Below are 15,781 nucleotides of genomic sequence, written 5' to 3'. Positions count from 1 at the left end.
AGAGAGAGAGAGAGAGAGAGAGAGAGAGAGAGAGAGAGAGAGAGAGAACATTGACTGTCCTCAAGGAGAGGGGAAGGTGGAATGGGGGGAGGGAAGTGAGGAGGGAGAAGAAGTAGCAGAGATAACATTTATACAAATAGCTGTGACACAAGTCAGAGTGTAATATGTATACACAGAGGATCAGACAATGGGCTAAGGGAAATTTGGTGAGAGAGATCACTTTTAGTTGGGGCATGAGGAGGAAGTAACTACTGAATTAGGAAATGTAACAAAGGAGGAATTTCAACAGATTGAGATAAGAAAGGAGCCCCTCTCAGACCAGGCAGGATATGGGGGATGGGGAGGGAGAGAAGGGATGAGAGAAAGCACAGAGACTAGAAAGCTCAGAGTGAGATCAGAGCATGGAGTGCTAGAGGCTGGCTGGAATGTGGAGTATATGAAGGGAGTTCGTGTAGGCATCAGGGAGCCATTAGAAGTTTTCAGGGAGAGAGGTGAGATCCTTGGGGTACCTCAGGAAGCTTCCTCAGATAGCAACAATGGATTCATTGGGGAGGGGGGAAATGAGGTAGGGTCACCTGTTAAAAGAAAACATCAATGATACAAAAAGGGATAAGGCCTTGTTGTGATGTCAATGGAAAAGATGAGTGAGTTTCAAACAATATTTTACAAGGAGAATTGATAGGCCTTGGCAGCCCATTTAATGTGTAGAGGGAAAAACAGTAATGGTAACAACAATAACAATAAAAATAATCATAGAGGGGCGGCTAGGTGGCGCAGTGAGTAAAGTGCTGGCCCTGGAGTCGGGAGGACCAGAGTTCGGTTCCAGCCTGAGACACTTAACACCCACACAAAAATACTAGCCATGTAACCTTGGGCAAGTTACTTAACCCCAAAATTGCCCTCCAAAAGGCAAAAAAAAATAATCATAGAAGTGGGGGGCAGTATTGTGGAAGTTACAGAGAGATCTATTTTAGCACAAAACGAGAGAGAACTTTCTTATCTTTGGAGCTGTCCACTCTGGAGCTGGAGAAGGAAATAGCAAACCACTATAACAGATTGTCTCCCTCCACAAGTGAATTTCCTAAGCTTAGATAGATTCAGGCAGAAGCTAGGTGACTATCAGTCAAGTATGTTAAAGAAGATATTCATCCTAGGGAAGTGACGGAGTCTCCACCCTGGTCAGACTACACTGTGACGACTGTTCAGTTCTGGGTGCCCCATTTTAAGAAGAACCTTGATAAGCTGCTGTGTGTCCAGGGAAGAGGGCCTAGATTGTCAAAGGTCCTTAAGATAAAACTATATAAAAATCAATTGACAAAACTACAGATGCTTAGCCAATAGAAGACTTTGAGGGGACACAATTGCTCTCTGAATATCTGAAGGGCTCTCGTGTGAAAGAAAGATTAGATGTGCTGTGCTTGTTTCCAGACAGCAGTACTATAAAAAATGGGTGGCTAAAATCAGAGACAAATTTAGTCTTGAATGCAAGGGGAAACATTTCTAACAATTAGAGCTATTCCAAAGTATAATGGACCATCTTGGAAGGCAGTGGGTTTCTTCAAGCTGTAACCAAATGACTAGCTTATCAGATATATTATTGATGGAATTCTTTAATTGGGTATCAGTTGGATTAGATGGCCCCTTATGTCTCTTCCAGCTCTGTGATTCTAAAGATCTACATTAGTAGTGGGGTTAAATTACATTTTTTCTAAGGTCTTTTCCATCTCTAAAGATTTTATGATTATGTGATTCTATCTTTTTATTCCCTACAGCACTTGGCAGAGCAATGTGCCCAAAGTTAGTGTCAAATGAAGGGAGGAAAGGAAGAATGGATAAATGGGTAGATGAATGGATAAATATGAATGTATTTATTCATAAATATGAAATCATTACTATACTGACTTCTCTAGAGCGCAAATAGAAGACTGTTGTCCTACACATTACTGACAGATTACTATTCCTGGCTCACAATTTGAGCATTTTATTACTGTATTCAAAATTCTTTAGTGGGTCTCTATTGTGCATCAAACAAAGTTCAGACGTTGGCCTGACCTTCAAGGTCTTAAACAACCTGGCACCTCCTTATCTTTCCATCCTTAAATCCCTTATCTTTCCATCCTTAAACAAATACACATTATTCCCCTCCATAATAGACAACTGCCAGACTAAGCTACTTACCATTTCTTGTATGATCTAAGCTTTATTATCTGAGGTAGTAATCTCAGTGTCTTTGCTAACACTTTTCTTATGCCTGGAATGGCCTCTCCTGTCTCTTTCAAGACTGAATTCACCTGCTGTCTCATGCTTGTCCATGAAATCTTCCCCCGTTTTAAGAGTTGGACATCTTTACTGCTTGGCCCTCAAATAGGAAGTTTTATCTATGTGTTCTTAACATATTCTACTATGATGTATTTTTATCCATTCTGATCTATACATATTATAGCTATTTCATATTTTAATGAAAAAAAAAACTTACCCTGGCTTTCCTTTTATTCTAGAACTTCCCTCAACAACTAGGGTCTCCTTCCCTTCAACATACAATCACATATGCAGTCTTTTCAACCTAGAATCCCTCTCTAAAGCCTGCCCCTTTTTCCATCTGTGAGTTCCTGCTTCATTTTGTAGAGGGGCCCAAGTTGCAGTGATATATGAACCTAACAATATAAACTCTAACACTACTTGCATTTCTTCTTCCTCTATTTGACAGGAAATGATAGGTCCAGTTGCCAAGATCTTAGGGTGTTTTTTTTTATGTTAAGCTTCAAGCTAGCCTTTACACTCTCCTCTTTCACCTTCATCAAAAGACTTCTAATTCCTCTTCACTTTCTGCCATGAAAGTAGCACCATCTGCATACATGAGATTGCTGATATTTCTCCTACTAACCCGTCAGGTATCCCCTCTTTGGTTCCAACTTTTGCTTCTTGTCCCATATATAGGTTCCAAAGGAAAGAGGATGACCTGGTACTCCCATATCTTTGAGAACTAGCCACATTTTGTTCTGATCCACACAGTCAAAGGCTTTGGTGTAGTCAAAGAAGAAGTAGATGTTTTTTTTTTTTCTGTAACTCCCTTACTTTCTCAATAATCCAGCAAAATTTGGTCTCTAGTTCCTCTGCCTCTTTAAAAAAACAAATATTTTGTTTTCTTGGTAATTCTGATAATTCTTGGTTTACATGTTGCTGAAGCCTAATTTGCAGAATCCTAAGTATAACCTTGATGGCCTGGGAAATGAGCACAATTTGAACATCCCTTGACCTTGCCCTTCTTTAGGATTGGAATGCAAACTGATCTTTTCCAATCTAGTGGCCACTCTTGAGTTTTCCAAATTTGCTAGTATAATGAGTGAAGCATTTTAACACTTTCATCTTTTAGGATTCCAAATAGCTCAGGTAGAATTCTATCACCTCCACTAACCTTATTGTTGGCAATGCCTCCTAAGGCCCACTTGACTTTATTCTCTAAGGTCAGTAACACACCAACATGGTTATTGATAATGTTAAAATCTTTTTTGTATAGTTCTTTGCAGTTATTGTATTCTTGCCACCTCTTTTTTTTTTTTTTGCTTTTTGGAGGGCAATTGGGGTTAAGTGACTTGCCCAAGGTCACACGGCTAGTTTTTGTGTGAAGTGTCTGAGGCCGGATTTGAACTCAGGTCCTCCTGTCTCCAGGGCCGGTGCTCTATTCACTGCGCCACCTAGCCACCCCTTGCCACCTCTTCTTAATATCTTCTGCTTCTGTTAATTCTCATTTTTGTCTTTTCTAATGCCCATTTTTGCATGAAACATTCCCTTGATATATTTAATTTTCTTGAAGAGATCTCTTGCCTTTCCCACCCTATTGTTTCCTTCTATTTCTTTGCCTTCTTCATTTAAGAAAACTTTTCTCTATCTCCTTATCTCTAGAATTCTGCTTTCAGTTGGATATAGCTTTCCCTTTCTCCTTTCCCTTTTGCTTTCCTTATTTCCTTGGCTATTTGAAAAGCCTCATCAGACAGCCATTTTGCTTTCTTGTTCTTTTTCTTTGCAATGATTTTTGTGACTGCCTCCTGTACAATATTGCAAAACTCTGTCCATAGTTCTTCGGGCACTCTATCTACCAGATCTAATCCCTCAAATCTGTTCATCATGCTGGAGGGACACGCGACTGACACAATAACAATAGCTTACATTGCTGTATCACCTACTATTTGCCTGGCACTGTGCCTTACAATTATTATCTCTTTTAATCCTCATAACAACCCTGGGAGGTAAGTGCTCTTATTAGCCCTATTTTACAGATGAGGAAACTGAGGCAAACAGAGGGTAAGTGACTTGTTCAGAGTCATTCAGCTAGTAAGTATCTAAAGCTGAATTTGAATTCAGATCTTTTTGTCTCCAGGTCTAGCATTCTGGCTGTGGGGAGTGAGATAGGGAACAAATTGGGGAGGAACAAAAAGTTTTAAATCATCTTACTGCAGTGAGGACCCTGTGATCAGAAAAGGAGACAGCCAGTCATGTTGAAAGAATGAGGAAAAAGAATGGGGGGGGGGGAGAAAGAAAGTTCAAGGACTGAAGTGATACTCATGGGATGATTTTAAAAAAGCAAACAGAGAGGAAGGCTTCTAAGGTGTCAGGTAGATTTTTTTGGAACATTCATAGGAGGACATGGGCAAGAATTACACAGACTAAGGAGCAGAGGGGCTGCACCAGTGAAGGAAGTACACATACTGATGAGAACATGGATCCTTAGAAATATTGAACTATAAATCATAAACTCTATAATATTAAATGATCAACAATGAATGAGCTTGTCATACTAGCATACACAAATTCTTTGAGTAATTATGATAATGATGATGATGATATAGCTAACATTAATTAAGTGCTTAAAGTGTTTTACAAATATTATCTCATTAATTCCTTACAATACTCCTGAAAGGTAGGTGTTTTTATCATTCCCATTTTACAGGTGAAGAAATTGGGGCAACCAAAAGTTAAGTGACTTGCTCAGAGTCACACAGCTAGTAATTTTCTCAGTCTGAATTAGAGCTTGGAAGCCAATCTCAGAAAGTAAAATTATGTCTGACCCAGAAGTCACCAAAACAATTGGAATAATGGTAACACAACAATGTTATTGTGCAATCATTTCAGTAGTGTCTAACTCTACATGACCCCATTTGGGGTTTTCTTGGCAGAGATACTGGAGTGGTTTGCTATTTCCTTCTATAGCTCTTTTTAAAGATGAGGAAACTGAGGCAAACAGGGTGAAGTGACTTGCCCAAGGTCACACAGCTAGTAAGTATCTGGGGCTGGATTTGAACTCAGGAAGAAGAGCCTTCTTGACTCTAGGCCTGGCACTTTAACCACTGTGCCACCTACCTGCTCATAGTTTCAGCATTTAACACCAGATAGTGAACAGCAGCATAAAGTCAAGAACAAAGGAGGTGACAAGCCCTCTCCACTCTGCTCTAGTCATGTCACATCTCCAATATTGTGTTCAATTTGGGGCACCACATTTCAGGAAAGATATTTTCAAGCCAGAGTGTATTGAGATAAAAGTAACCAGCATGTGAGGTCATGCCATCTGAAGATCACTTGAAGGACCTGGGAATCTATTGGGTTTTGATTTTTCCTTAAAAATTTAATACTTAGGGGGAACATTACAGTTGTCTTCAGGTATTTGAAGGACTTTCAGGTAAAAATGTCAAAGTTGAAGCCATGTACCAAAGATTCAAGGAGGCCAATTTTGACCCAGTATAAGGGGAGGTGGGGTGGTTCTAATAAATAGAACTCTCCAAAAGTAGAATCAAATGCTGCAGGCCATAATAACACATCCTCTTCCACTGAAGATGGTCAAGCAGAGGATGAAGGTCTATTTGTCAAGGATTTTGTAGAGGAGGCTCAAACTTAAGGTATGGTGTAGACTAAATGACCTCTGTAGTTCCTTCCAATGTTAAAAGCCTATGACTTTATTAAAAAGAAATCCTTTTTAAACCCCAATCACTTAGCTTCCCTGGATCTATCATAATGCTCTGGACATGAGCACTTATCAAATATTTGGTGAATTTAATTGAAATGAATCTCCTCGGACTGACATCCAGACCATGTTGGACTCTCCACATTTATATTATCTTTCCTCTCTAAGCACATTAGTCATTCTAAGGATGCAACTCTCTCCTGCTCCAGTTTAGTATATGAAAGAGAAGGGGAGGTCAGGGGCTCTCTAAAAGAAGGGCGGGCCTAGCCAGAGGATAATTGACTAATGAGGGTTAGAATCAGGCAAGAGCCAGAAGAGGCCATAAGGATCACCCAGTTCAACTCTGTCATTTGACAGATAAGAAGACAATGCCTCGACTTGTAGAAGTTAGAGTAACTCACCTAAGTACACACAGTGACTTAGTTTCACAACCAGAAGCCCACGTTCTGGTCATACAACAGTTTTACTGTGTGCATGGCCAGACTAACCACTCCTCTCTGGGACTCAGTTTTCCCCTCAGCACGATGGGGATCTCACACACTATAAGCAATAACTAAAGTAAACTGAAGGGAAGCTCTCAGGGGGTAAATAGATGATAGACCTGCCTGCCTCTGTATGCATTAGGCTTGACTGGAAATTCAGCCCTTCTGCTCTGTGAAGATAACATCAGGGTGGGGAGGTAAATCAGGGCACAGGGTGGGGGGGGGAGACGGGGGGGGGGGGAGGGGGGGGGCCTTGTTTGCTTTGCAGCTGGAAATCAAAAGACTGAAATAATAGACTAGAAGCAAGACAGATATGAACTTCCTCTCATCCCTGTACTGCAGCTTTCTCTTCAAAGTCTCATTTAGAGCATTTCAAAACCTTTGAAGCCTTTTTGGTCCAACAGAAGCATCTCTAAGCAAGTCCCTGAAACTCATTTGCTAAAAAGCATCCTACATTAGCATACATCTGGTATTAGAAGAAGGAAGTGTTGAGTCTGCAAGCTTCTGTGACTGGTGCCACTTATGTTTGGTTTGGTTTGGCTTCTTAGGATGTTTTGGGGAAACCACTGCAAAAATATGAAATGTGACCATCTTTTCCCCCTCTACTTTGCAACTATAGAGAACTTTTATCTATAAGTTGATAAATAATGTAAATGGATTTATACTATGCAAGAAGCATAGAATACTGAGAAAGGTAACTCTGTGTGCCATTGATCTCTTATCAAGGAAAAGAACAGATGTCCCTTCTCTGATGGTTATCCCAGATGATGAAAGGGACAGAGACATGAACTTCACACACCCAAATGTGTGTACGAGAGAGAACAAATAGCACCATGTATGGGTATCATGGAGATAGATGGAGATGATTCCTTTCCATCTCTCAAAAAAAATTTTTCATTCTCTTCTGTTAAAACCTGGATTTCATAAATATGTAGAGGATGTGAAGAGAACACAAGAAGGAAGGAAACCAAATGAAAAATGTAAAAATTAGTTGTTAAGACTCCAACGCCACCTCCCCAGACCTATAATCAGGCCAGGCAAAATGCAATACCCTCAATTCCTCTTTCCTTTTCTGCCTAGCTTTGGTAATAAACCATTTTACTTAAAGAGTATTTGGAATCACTTACTACTTTTGACATCTTCCCTTTACAGTGTGTTTATCCCGATGACATAAATGTATAGTTGATTTTTAAAAATTGAAACAAAGCTTGTATGGGTGTATATTGATTGGCATTTATTCACGATCACCCCCTGCTCTACTTAAAATAAGTGGTAAAAGAGAAGTTCAATTAATTGATCTTAATCATAGGTCTTAGACTAAGTGGAAAAAGTCTTTGAAAGTAATTTGTTATGTGAAATTATGCCATACAGGAAGTCTTTTCCACTGGGCTACAGGATTTCATCACATTCTCTGGGTCTTGTATAAAAGCATCAAGTTAGTTGGAATCAGAGGAATTACAGAAATTAGAGTGTGACTTTCCAGCAAATGCCTGAAGAACTGAGATCTCCTTTCCCTTAACTCCCTTTGACTGAGGAAAGACCTCTTGAGCTTCAAAGGATCAGGAAGATGTTGGACTTCTCATCCTTTCGTTGGTGACCTTGAAGTATTATCAGCTGAGGGCACTGTCTGCACTAAAACCCAAGGACAGACTAGAGACAGGTTCACCATGTTTAAGGGGAATTTCCTTGACTCTCTCAAGAATGGAAGAAAAGGACTCCAAGCAGCAGGAGGAGGTGTGAGTGACCCCCTTGACCACATGCACTCTAAAAACTTGAATACATGTGTCACAAATTAAAGGGCTACAGAAAGGAAAATTCACGAATGTATTCACTCAAGGGACTGTTTTTTTTCTATCTCCATATCCCCAGCACTTAAGACAGTGCCTGGTTTATAGTAAATGCTTAATGACTGACTGACATCAATCATACTGCAGGAAAATGACACTGTTCATCCACCATCAGAATAGGTAGATACTTTGAGCATATACCCATATTCAAAACTGAGTTAAAACAGTTTTTAACTGAGTTAAAAACAGATAAATAATATCTGTACTTTCTAACTATAAGACTGGTCAGTGTTAGAATTTATGATACTGAAACAAAACAGTAATGAGTGATCAAACATATGATCTTAGCTTATTTAATCTACACAACTGAGCAGCTGGGCTACTGACAGGGTCTGGTAAAGCAATTATTTCCAGAATTTATACCCAGCATTGTGCTGGATGCTGTGGATCATATAAAAGAAGTATGGTGTAGAATACAGTCCTTGCAGACCTTCTGGGGGTATGTAGTCTCATACTAGAGAAAAGATGCCTATATAGCAAATATTCAACTAACATTGAAGAATCTGTAACTAAGTGCTAAATTATAAAGTACAAACTAAATGCTGCATGACTTATGAGGGAAAGAATCATTGTGAGCTGACATGGTCAAGGAAAGGTTTCACAGGTGCTATGGATTTGATCTAGGTTGACCAAGAATCTAAAGGATGCCCATTAATGAGGAGGAGGGGCATACAATGAGGAGAGGGGAAGATTGGAGGTGATTCCATATGGGAGATGAAACACAAGCAAAGGAATGAAGGCAGATAGGAGACAGCAAGTATGAAAGATAGTAAGGAAATTAACCTGACTGGCTAATGAAAAATTTGCATTGGAAACAGTGGGAAATTAGGTTGGAGAGGTTGGGGTTAGGCTTTAGAGTAAAGAACATTGGAGTTAATATTAAAAGTCTCAAATTCAAGTCTCAGCTCATAGATTAACAGTCATGTCATTTTGAATAGTAATATAACCTCTCAGAGCCTCACAGTTACTTTTGCTGTAAAAGTAATAATGCTACCTTCCCTAACTACCTCATGAAGTTGTAAGAAAAATACTTTGTTCATCTTAAAAAGCTTAATAAAAAGGGGACATATTAATATATACATACATATGTAAAATGTGTTATAAGTGGTAAGGCATTATAAAAATGTGACTTTTGCTCATCTATAAAAAATAATAATCATAATATTGAATGCCACACTGAAAAGTTTGAGCTTTACCCTCTCATAACCATAACTAACACATATATAATGTTTTAAGGATTATAAAACATTTTTCATATATTATATGATCCCTCACTTTATCATCCCCATTATAGACAAAGAGTCTGTGGAAATCTAAGAGATTAAGTGACTTGCCAAAGGTTTCAGAACCAACGAATACCAAAGATGAGGTTCAAATACTGATCTTCCTGACTTAGACACTATCAATTTAACCATTATGCTTACTCCCCTTCTTATAATAATAACAGCTATTTACACGGTGCTTTAATGGTTGAAAATCCCTGCATGTACCTTATCTCATTTGACCCTCACCATATCCCTGTGAAGTAGGTGTTATTATTATCTCTGTTTTACAAATGAGGAAATTGGGGCAGGGAGAGGTTCACAAAGCTGGTAAGTGTCTGAGGCAGGATTTGAACTCAGGTCTTCCTGATTCCAAGTTCAGTACTCTATCTATCATGCCACCTAGCTCCTCTAGACAATAGTGAGTTACTAACAGAATATTCTATAGAAATGGGACAAGTGATATTTTAGGAACCTAGAGGGATGGGAGGGGAGAAAAACTAATGGTAATAAGACCCATTTAGGAGGATATTTCAATAACTCAGGTATGACTCACAAGTTATCAAGGAGCTCAGCATTCTTATCCATCCAATCTGGATTTGGACAATGCTTTCAACAAGAGGGAAGAGGAATGCCTCCCCATGCAGCTCATTTCATGTTGAGGCAGCTTTAAGTGTTCCAAAGTCTCTTTTTACTTCTGCTACTGAAATTTCTACTCCTTTCTCTTAAGCAGACCAAATCCAATTCTTCCAAACCTTCAAATACTCAAAGACAAATAACATGCCCTTCCCTAAGCCTTCACTTTTCTAAGGCATATATCCTTATTTCCTTCAACTGATCCTCAAATGACCTGGCCTCAAGTCAAGGTTCTTTGCATGAGGTGATGAGAAATAAAACTAGGGAGGTTGAAGAGGAAAGGAAGACATGAATCTGAGAGACATTGTGAAGGAACACTTGATAGAAATAGACACCTGAGGGGCGGCCAGGTGGCTCAGCGAGTAAGAGTACCGGCTCCAATGTTGGGACGACCTGGAGATCGAATCCCGGGCTCAGACGCTCAGCACCACACCCAGAAATAACTGGCCATGTAACCTTGAGCAAGTTACTTAACCCCGATTGCTTAATAAAAAAAAAAAAGAAAGAAAGAAATAGACACCTGGTTGGATATGGAAAGTAAATAATAAAAAACTCTAAGATATCCGAAGTTTCAAATTAGGAGACAAAGAAAACAATGCTATACTAAAGAAAATGGAAAATGTAGAAAGTGAAGCTAGATTGAAAGTAAAGATTATATCTAATTTTAAATTGCTCCTATTTTTTTTTAACTTTTTGAGAATGAGTCTCTCGATCTCAATCAGGCTGGAAGGACAGCAAGCAATAGAGCCAAGAAGGCTTGACCCCCCACTGCTTTCTCAATGAGTGGGAAAGGAGCTAAAAATGGGGAGAATTTGGGACTCAATTTTTTTTGATGAACATTAAAATAAAGAATGTATTGTATATGCATACACACAACATAAAGCATGGTATACTTGGATTTCAGCTAGGTATTTTAATGAGTCTCTCATGATATCCTCGTGAGTAAAATGTACAAATGTGGGCTGAATGACAACACAATAGTTTTGAAACTGGTTGACTGACCATATACAAACAATTAGGATTGCTAGATTGATATTAACCAGGTGAAAGGTCTCTAGTGGATCCCAGAGCTCTGTCCTTAATTCTGTTCTGTTTGATATTTTTATAAATAACTAGGTGAAGGCAGAGATAGCATGTTTATCAAGTTTGCAGAAGACAAAAAACTGGGAGGGATAGTTAACACATTGAATGCCCAATGTCAGAATCCAAATGCATTTCAACAGACTAGAATAACAGTTCAAATCTAATTACATGAAATCTAATAGGAATAAATGTAAAGTTCTATACTTGGGCTAAAACAGCAATTTGAGAAGAATGGAGGCTTTTAACAGACTGTAGATTTGATGTATCAACAATGTGACATAGAAACAAACTGAATTTATGGAAGCACTGTTTCCACAGCAAAGTAAGTTATAGTACCTTCTGTCCTCTGCCCCAATCACATGTCAAAAGTATCATTTTCAATTCTAAGTATTCCACTTTAGATACTAAGAAGCCATATTACAGCAAGAGGAGTGTGTCTGGGATACAGAAGGGATAAAAAAACTGTTCCATACAAGTATGAGTTCAAGGAACTGGAGGTATTTGGCCTGGAGACAAGACTTATTGGGAATAGATAACTCCTCAAATATTTGAATGGTTGCCAGGTAGAAGAAGAATTCAACACATTTTACTTGGCCCCAAAGGACATAACTAGGAACGAAGCACGAAAGCTTCAGAGAGGCAGATTTCAGCACAATATAAAAGGAAAACATTCTAAAATTTAGACAACTATCCAACAGTGGGATGGGATACCTTGGAAAGTAGCAAGATATTGATCAGTAGTAGCCTTCAAATGAAGACTGGATAAATAATAATAATAGAATTAATATAATACTTTAAAATTTGAAAATTATGTATGCATGTATGTATACATGTATATGTGTATTACAGTCAACTTTGCTGTGGGATATTTTTTTTTAATTTAATCTAGAACTAGAAAGGACTAGGGTTCCTTCTAACCCAAACCCTTCGATTGACAGTTGAGGAAACCAAGTCACCAAGAATTTAAGAGATGCATCAAAGGCCACACAGATGATTAATGGCAAAACCAGAACTCAAACCCACGTATTCTGATACTAAGCCCACTGCTCTTTCCACAGTAACAACAACAACAACAACAACAAAAGCTGATTCTGGGACTAGACAAGAAGCTTTGATTTCTAGACCATTTGGGTTCATTCTAAATGAATGTAAGTTTCAGGTAGAAAGAGGGCCCAAGGAGCATGTCACTTGAGTTGGACCCCTAGAACTCTCAGAAATAACCTCCAAGCTTCAGTAAATAACACTCCTTATAAAAATAAAAGTGGTCAGTGGCTTATTCAACACTGTTCAATGGTCCAGCCAAAGCAAAGGACAAACCTTTATATATGTCTAGACTTTAGATAAATTTGACTCAAAGATATTGAATCAAAAGAAATTAATTACCAATGTATCTCCAATTTTTGCACTGGCAAAATAAGAGGGAAAGGGGGAAAAGAAGGTATTCTTAGTGTGTTTCTCCCAGAAACATTAGACTGACCTGATGATGACTTGAAAACCAGGGCCAAGCAGGCTCTTTGCTGTGAAAAGCAATCAATGTTCTATGCCCAGCATGCTTCCCAATTGCTGCCTGGAATAAATAAATATCCTTAACATTTAGCCTGACTATTCCTCCAAGGAATCCTGACCCTAAGACTGGCCATGATTGAGTGTAACAGCAGGGCTAAATTGCTGCCATGTGCCAAAGAGAGAATGTCTGAAGCAATTAAAAACATCTTCCCTTCAGCTTATGACAGCAATCCAGACCATGCCTTAAAATCCTGAGCAGTCCCGCCCCCTGCCCAACCACCACATAGAGATGATTCAAGAATCTCCCTTTACTGCTCCATCATAATCACACTTAAGACCAAATAAAACAGGTGTACAAGAGGTGGCCCCTAAAGCATCACAGCACTGCAGGGGACCCTTAACCCCAATTAGAACTGCAGCAGGATTGCATCTTTTAGTTAAGGTGGCCATTTGTCCAGCTTTGACCCAAATGTCTCAGGCATTGAGGTCTCTGCCTGAGCAACTGAGTGACCTTGGGAAAGGCAAGAATGTGGGGACAACAGCCACCACCTACCAGTGCACTCTTACCACAAACCACTACTCCATTCCCAAATGCCCTGTACTTAGTTGGGGAAATAGAATAGGATAATATTCACTGCTGCCTTATTGCCTCTCAGTCTCTGTTCCTCTAGTTTCTCGTTTGTCCAGGAGTACATCTGGATAAGCCAGGGTCAGAAGAATTTGACTTGAAAGACTGTCCCTCCAGTCAGCAAGAATTTATTATATGCTTATTATGTTCCAGGTCCTTCAAACCAAAATTTTTTGTTGTGGTGGTTTAGTCATTTTTAAATCATGTGTGACTCTCCATGACACCATTTGGGGTTTTCTTAGCAGAGATACTAGAGTGGTTTTCCATTTCCTTCCCCAGCTCATTTTACAGATGAGGAAACTGAGGCAGGCAGTGTTAAATGACTTGCCCAAGGTTGCACAGTCAGTAAGTGTCTGAGACCAGATTTGAACGTAAGAAAATAAGTTTGAGTCCAGTGTTCCATCCACTGTGCTGCCTAAATCAAGATTGACCACCACCAAAGCAATCCACCCTATTTATTTATAGGAACCAAATGCACAGCATCTGTACTTTAAAAAAAATGTTATGAATTTTTAGTTTTGAAAATTTAAATCACAATTTCAACATGTCATGGAAAGAAAAGTGTACTAATGCACTTAGGACAATTAGGTGGCACAGAGGATGTAGTACTAGGCCTGGAGTCAGGAAAACCTGAGTTCAAATCCAGCCTCAGACACTTACTAGCTATGTAACCTTGGGCAAGTCACTTAGCCTTTCTTTACCTCAGTTTTCTCATCTGTAAAATGGGGATAATAATAGCACCTACCTCTCAGGGTTATTGGGAGGATCAAATGAGTTGATAATTGTAAAGTGTTTAGTACAGTGCTTGGCACAAAGTAGATGTTACATAAATATTAGCTATTTTTGTTGCTATTATTATTAATGTAGAATCACCAACTGCCTGCTTGACACATCCATTTGGTAGGCTCAAAGGCATCCAAAATAGTAAACATGTTCTACCCCACCCCTACCCCCACCCAAAAATAACCTACCTTTCTTTCTAAGTGACCTGTTTCAGTGGAAGACACCACCATCCTTCCAGGCACCCAGGTTTACATCCTTGAAGTCATCTTCAGTTCTTGATTTTCCTCCATACCCCCTACATCCCCCACATACAATCAGTCACCACTTATAGATTATATATTTCCGCATCTTTCACATCTATTCCCTTCTCCCAACCCACTTGGCAGCTACCTTAGCTCAGACTCCCATCACCTCTTGCTCAGACAACTGCAGAAGCCTCCTTCCTCTAAGATCTCCCTTCCTCTGAGATCTCCCTTTCTCTGAGATCTCCCTTTCTCTGAGATCTCCCTTCCTCTGAGATCTCCCTTCCTCTGAGATCTCTCCCTTCTGTAATGTGAATGAGATTTAAGATCTTCCCACCCATTAACAGGTTTCACAAGGAGCCCATTAAGGGAACTTGATTAGGGGAGGCTTGCTTATAGGAATTCCTTCACAACTTTTGCTGATTTCTAATTGGGCACTGAGTTAAGAGGGTTGTGATGCCTTCTGGCTCTGAGTAGTGTATATATACTCTGAGTTGGTATTTTGCTTTAGGGGCTACTTATGAGAAGGATCTTGTGATTCCCTGGTTGAGATTCTGAGTGACCATATGTTCAGAGCTCCCTGCCTGCTCAGATGTAAAGGCTTTCTCAATCCAGGGATGTTTGTAAAATGTATAGCAATATTGCTTTGATTCAGGCAGTCAGAGCCCTGTCTGTTGGTTTTTATTTCTCTGCTTGTATTTTCTCTGAAGTTCAGGGTGCTGACTTTTTCCCTGGAGTAGTGAATATAATTTTAAAAAGACTTTTGACCCCTTAAACTGCTATCTTTCCTAGTAAAGCAGATCTAAGAACCTGTGCTAGCAGCAGTCCTGGGTATGCCAGTGTGGTTGCCACTATACCTTCCTCTTAAGATTTCTCTTCCTCCAAGATCTCCCTTCCCTAGTCCACCAAGTTCCCAAACTGATGTACTTCAAACACAGGCCTGTTCAAAAGCTTCAGTGACTGTTAATTGCATCTAGGATAACATAGCATCTCCCTTGTTTCACTTGTAAAGCCCTTCACAGACTGGCTCCAGTCTATCTTTTCAGGCTGATTATCTGATACCTCCTCTCAGATACCTTATTTCAGTCAAACTGGTCCATTTCATGTCACATCTCATCTGTGCCTTTGTATGAGCTCTCCTGATCCCTAGAATGCTCTCACTCCTCCCCTCGACCTCTCAGACTCCTTAGTTCCATTCAGGGTTGACATCAGGTGCTACTTACTGCATGAAGCCTTTCCTAACAGTATATTTCCACCAGCTCATTCAGCTCTAGAAAGCCAGTTGTCAAATTTCCAGTGTGAGTATTTACATCTTAGAAATTGGCTAATGTGGGGCAGCCAGGTAGCACAGCGAGT

At 39.6% G+C, this 15,781-nt stretch overlaps 1 long non-coding RNA gene across 2 annotated transcripts in view; it reads right to left on the bottom strand.

Annotated features, from left to right (window-relative positions):
• LOC138143409 (uncharacterized) overlaps nt 1-13,029 on the bottom strand; it is a 304,779-nt gene extending 291,750 nt beyond the window's left edge. For both annotated transcript variants that reach the window (XR_011163691.1, XR_011163692.1), the window contains exon 1: nt 12,744-13,029. This is a non-coding gene — a long non-coding RNA (uncharacterized lncRNA). The remainder of the gene's footprint in view (nt 1-12,743) is intronic.
• Nucleotides 13,030-15,781: the final 2,752 nt, after the last annotated feature.

The sequence above is a fragment of the Petaurus breviceps genome, unplaced genomic scaffold (genome assembly GCF_028583685.1).
Source record: "Petaurus breviceps papuanus isolate PSGF00001 unplaced genomic scaffold, PetGlider_PUasm1.0 90639, whole genome shotgun sequence".
NCBI lineage: Eukaryota > Metazoa > Chordata > Mammalia > Diprotodontia > Petauridae > Petaurus > Petaurus breviceps.
Note: the sequence above shows the minus strand (reverse complement) of the source record. Positions and strands in the feature narration are given on the sequence as shown.